Source organism: Solanum pennellii, chromosome 11 (genome assembly GCF_001406875.1).
Source record: "Solanum pennellii chromosome 11, SPENNV200".
NCBI lineage: Eukaryota > Viridiplantae > Streptophyta > Magnoliopsida > Solanales > Solanaceae > Solanum > Solanum pennellii.
Window position 1 is genome coordinate 58,541,450 of NC_028647.1, and position 5,871 is coordinate 58,547,320.

The following is a 5,871-nucleotide window of genomic DNA, read 5'->3' on the forward strand; positions in this document are numbered from 1 at the left end:
GCAGCGATTTATAAAAAAAAAAAAATTTTTTTCGATATAAATCGCTGCACTGGCAGCGATTTATATCGAACTTTTTTTTTTTTTTATAAATCGCTGCACTGGCAGCGATTTTTTTTTTAAAAAAATTTTTTTTTTCTATAAATCGCTGCCAGTGCAGCGATATACCTTATTTAAAAAAAAAAAAAGAAAATTAAAAAATAATATCAAATCGCTGCTGAGGCAGGGATTTGTAAGAAGAAAAATTTTGAAATCGCTGCTTGGGCAGCGATTTCATTTTTTTATTAAAAATATTTTTTTTTGCAAAATCGCTGCCGCAGCAGCGATTTTACTTTTTCAGGTAAAGTAAATCGCTGCACCGGCAGCGATTTTACCGTTTTGGTTAATATAAAATTTTATATACCGTTTTGGAATTTTTGTTAATATTTTGTACCCTTTGAGTTTCGGACTCATCAAAACCCATAGGGGATTCATGAGGTTCATATACCTGTAAGAATCATTTTTTCACGAGCTTTTCACGATGTTACTTATCAAAACCATTTCTCATCGGTATTCATTTTATGATGTAATTTTTCAAAGCTATTTCTTATCGGTATTAGTATGAATTTCACAAATAACACAATGGAAAGTTTCAACCAATAATTGTCATGCAATAATAAGAGTGGTATGAATATGCATGATAATATATATATTATGAGTTCATCGATCAATTAACCCTACAATTAAAAATCATTTAGTCACAATCAAGTTGAAGAAATTCACAAGTCTCAGCAACTGAATCATATCGCACGTCATTAGATACTATGAACTGATAACTAATTTTATTTTAAATTACTTATAGCATGACATTGTACTCGCATAATGTTCTCTAACACCTTACAATTCTACTCTTAGAATCTGAATCAATTATCGTAAGTGTGTCAACTTGGATCGGGTGATATACTACTTGTTCATATATATTAAGATTCATTCGTAAGTACTAGAATTGCTTTGGATGTGAGTTAAAATCATAATGAACCTTTAGCACAAAGTCGAGTTAAGAGGTTCCCTAACGATTAAGTTTTTCATGTAAAATTATTCAAGGATCAACTTCAATCAATCACACCTCCTAACATATAAAGATTTTCGAGGCTTACTACCAATTAAATGAAAGGCCTTGAATCTCTTTCAATCGATTTAATCATTTGTCAATCCAATATATGTCTTTCTTTCTAGGCACTATGTAGTGTGTGCGAACTAATACACGAAGTGGAAATCTGCTGCGCAGAAAGGTCAGTGCAACTGTTAAGGTTGCGTGAAGTGCCGCGCTAACTAAGGTTCAGCTTCACGGTTACACACATTGCTTCAAAATTCTTTTAGTTTTCTCTTCTTTTTACATTTTAGAAGGGGTGTTTATGTCATTTCCTCATCCCAAAACCCCAACCCTCGACTATAAATTTCTCTCAAAAGCCAAAATCTTCCAACCCTCTCATCCTCAAAAAAATATATGCTCAAGAACTTGAAACAACACCAAAGCTAGGGTTTCAAGGCTTCCAAACAAGTTCTTCTTCAAGCTTCTTCAAGAATCTTGTTCTTCTCTGTATGTAAGGCTACCTATAGTGGTGGACTAAGTTTGCCCTCACACCCTACATCAAAATTCATCATTAAAAGGTTATGTTCGGAGTTGGTTTATAAACTTTACATATGGAAACTGGATGATCTTCTGATCAAGTTTTTCTCTAATGAAATGACGATCCAATTTGACATGTTTAGTGCGATCATGTTGCACTGGATTTTGTGCTATTTGAGTTGCAAATTTATTATCAAAAACAACTTCATAGATCCAGCACTTCCAACTCCAAGATCATGCAGAACTCTTTGAATCCATAATAGTTCACATAAACCATGCATTATACCACTTGATCAAGGAACAACTTTTTGTTTCTTACTTGTCCAGGTAATAAGATTACCTTCAACAAATGTGAAGTAACCTGAAATCGATATCCTGGTTAAGCGATCTCCAGCCCAGTCAACATCGGTGTAGCCTTCAACAATTGATGCTTCATTCTTTGAGTACATCAACCCTTTTCCGAGAGCATTTTTCAAATACCTTAGGATCCTATGGACTGCATTCATGTGTTCTATACTTGGAGCTTGCATAAACTGGCTCACCAAACTTACCACATATGCAATATCCGGTCTAGTATGAGTTAGATCGAATTTCTCACTAGCTGCTGATAATAAACTTTGTCTGTTAATTGTTTCGCCAAAGAAATTCCAAGTTGCTAGTTCATTTTCATCGGTGTTTCAGCTGGTTTGTAATCAAATATTTCAGTTTCTGTCAATATATTCGGGAAAGAGAGATTTCCTTTCTCGACCTTGACACTTCAATACCTAGTAAATATCTCAGTTGTCCTAAGTCTTTCATTTCAAATTTGGTCGCTAAGTATTGTTTTAGTTTCTCCATTTCTTCGGGGTCATTACTAGTTAATACCATATCATCTATATATACAATCAATGTTGTCATCTTCTCCTCTTTTTGTTTAATAAACAAAGTATGGTCAGAGTTACTTTGCAACTAACCAACAGACTTTATCTCTTAAGCTAACCTCCCAACCAAGATCTAGGCGATTGTTTTAGTCCGTAAAGTGATTTTTTCAGTTTGCAAATTTTGTCTGTATGTATTATTCCTTGCTTAATGCCTGGTGGAAACTCCATATATACTTCTTCCTCCAAGTCACCATTTAAAAAAGACATCTTTTACATCAAGCTATCGTAAAGGTCAATCTCTACTCACTGCAATAGATATAAGAATATGGATAATATTGAGCTTGGATACTGTCGCAAAAGTTTCTTGGTAATCAACTCTATACTTCTGAGCATAACCCTTCGCAACTAGCCTCGCCTTGTATCTATCAATGCTTCCATCTACATTAAGTTTCACAGTATATACCATCTACAACCAATTTTCTTTTTTTCTCTTGGCAGCGGAACTAACTCCCATATTGAGTTTCTTTGCAAGCTTCCATCTCTTCATAAATTGCCTTGGTCCATTTTGGATATGTTAATGCATCATGCACACTACTAGGAATAGATACTTTGATTAATTGATTAACAATTAGAGCATATGAATCCAATAATCTATGACTTGAGATATAGTTACTAATTGGATATTTGGACTTGGCTCTAAGATCAGGTTCTTATTGTTTTCTAGGGACACCCCTATTCAATCTAGATGGTAATTGAGAATTATCCGAGGTGCAATATCTTCTTGAACATTCTGGGAGGAATCTTTAGTTGATGGTGTTAATATGGGGTCTTTACGACATCTTCATTATTCATCGATACTTCATTTCTCTTAGATATATTTAGAAAAGCTGGAGGCTCGATAGGATGATACGAGAAATCTCTTCAATTACATGTGTATTCTTACTTAATCTCCCTTGAAGTTTTCCAAGTCTAAGAACTCACCTTGGTCTAGTGGAATTCCAGTATCTTGCTTGTTCAACTCAAGTGTTTCACTCAAATTATCCTCATAAAGAGTTGAAATAGAAACTTCCCCTCCATAATAAGATTTCTTCTCATGAAAGGAGACATCTAATGTAACATACAACTTCTTATTCTGAGGATCATAAAATTGATACCCTTTCTGAATACCCAACAAACACACATTTTTTTGCACAGGGATCCAATTTACCTCTTAAGACTTTTGGAATATGGACATAAACTATACATCAAAAAACTCGAGGTTCAAGGTTCGACAGATGGGATTTCGTGCGAAATGTCTTTAACTTTTGTTGAGGGGTTTGAAAGTCAATAACTCGGAAGGGGATGGATTGATAAAATAAATAGCCGACTTTACTGCTTCCCCCCCAATAAAAGTGAGGCATGCTCATACCAAAAATATAGGCACGAACTATTTCCAAAATTTGTCTATTCTTTCTTTTTGCTAAATCATTTTGTTGTGGTGTATATGTGCATGAAGTATGATGTCGTATCCCCTACTAACTAAGATATTCTCCGAATGAACCATCAATAAACTCCCTAGCATTGTCAGACTGCCAAATTCAAACTTTTCTTTGGTATTGAGTATGCACATATCGTAAAATTCCTTAAATGCTTTGAATGCATCACTCTTCTTGTAAAGTAAAGACACCCATGTCATTCTAGTGTATTCATCGATAAAAGTGATAAAATATCAAGCTTTTGAAATAGAGGGGATCCTTGATGGACCTAAATATCAGAATGTATAACAATGAAAAGTTCTGAACATTTATTCAAACTTAGAAATAAGGAATTCGATGGATTTTTGCTAGTTCACAAATGTTACACTGGAAATCTGAAACATCTAAATTGGTAAAAAAAATTGGTCTAAGTGTCCTAAGATAACCTAAAGAGATGTGTCCTAGTCTCCTATGCCATAGCCATATTTTTTCTTTAGCCTTTTCAACTCCACTTGTATGACATGTCTGCCCAAAATTATGCTTCGTATTCTCAGCCAACTGCAGATAGTATAGCTTGCCTTGTTTAACACCATAACCAAGAGTCTTCCGGGCTATAATGTCCTGAAGATACAAAATAAGGGCCAAAAGTAACAATATAGTTAGGAGATGAAGTAATTTGGCTTACAGAAAACAAATTGTTTTGGAGTGAAGGCACCACCAAAACAGTTTCAAGAGTCAAAGTACTAGACAATTTAACAAAACCCTCCCCATTATATTACAAGTATTTCCATTAGCCGTAGAAATAACTTGTTGCGAGGATGGGTGAATAGTTCGTAACTTATTAGAGTCTCTAGTTATATAATCGGATGCTCCTCTGTCAATAATCTATGTATTTTCCTTGGAAGCGACATAAAAAACATCAACATTACCAAAGTTACCTGGTTGAGCCACATTGCCCATAGGTTGTGCTTGTTCTCCTTGTATGACTATTGTTGCTCTGCCAGTCAAGTTCTTTTATGTTTTTTTTTTAAAATCCCACCATTCTGGATATCCAATAATCTCAAAGCAACGCTGTTTAGTGTGCCCTTTTTCACCACAATGATTGCAAAAAAAGTTATTTATTTTTCTAGATGATGAAATACATTGACTCTTTTGTGTATCACGTTGAACCACCGTGGCTGAACTTTCAGGGACTGGTCTAGAACTTCCGATAATTTGTATTTGTTGTGTTTCTCCCCTTACATATGCACAACAACTTTCCAAATCCAATTTTGGATCTTTTTGCAAAATCTCACCACGAACTTGATCAAATTCCAAATCAAGTCCACTTAGAAATATGTGAACTTAAAGCCTAGACACCACAGAATGTAACTGTACAATCCCTTCTTCTGATTTCTCTTGTGAAGCTGTCCAATGGTCAATTTTCTGAAAAATTGCAATGAGTTCGGTAGACAAAGATCGACTATTCTGCTTGGCGGTGAAAGATTGTTGATTCAGTTCAAATAAGCGAGTCTCATCCGATCCATCATAGTATGTTTTTGAATCACCTTCCCATATCTCTTGAGCGATTGCCAGGCGAATAAATCTTTCATCAGATGCGGGCTCATTGATAAATAAGCCAACTTCGAACTTTGTCATTTACGGTGATCCATGTGCCATACGTTAGATCAGTTGGTGATGGTTTGGTCAATTCGCCAGTAAGATATCCAACTTTTTTTCTTGCTCCAATACACATCTCCATTAGCTGTGACCATAAAGGATAATCCGTCTCGTCAAGAAACATTCCAGTGGAAAAAGCAGAATTGTCCTGTTGGACTATGATTTGCGGTGCAAGGTTATCTTATTGGGTTACGGAAGTGTATGGAACCAGAGGATTTTAGTGTGATACCATGTTAAACAAGGTCGAAGGCGTACATAAAGAAATATGTCATTCATATTTCTATTCATTGTA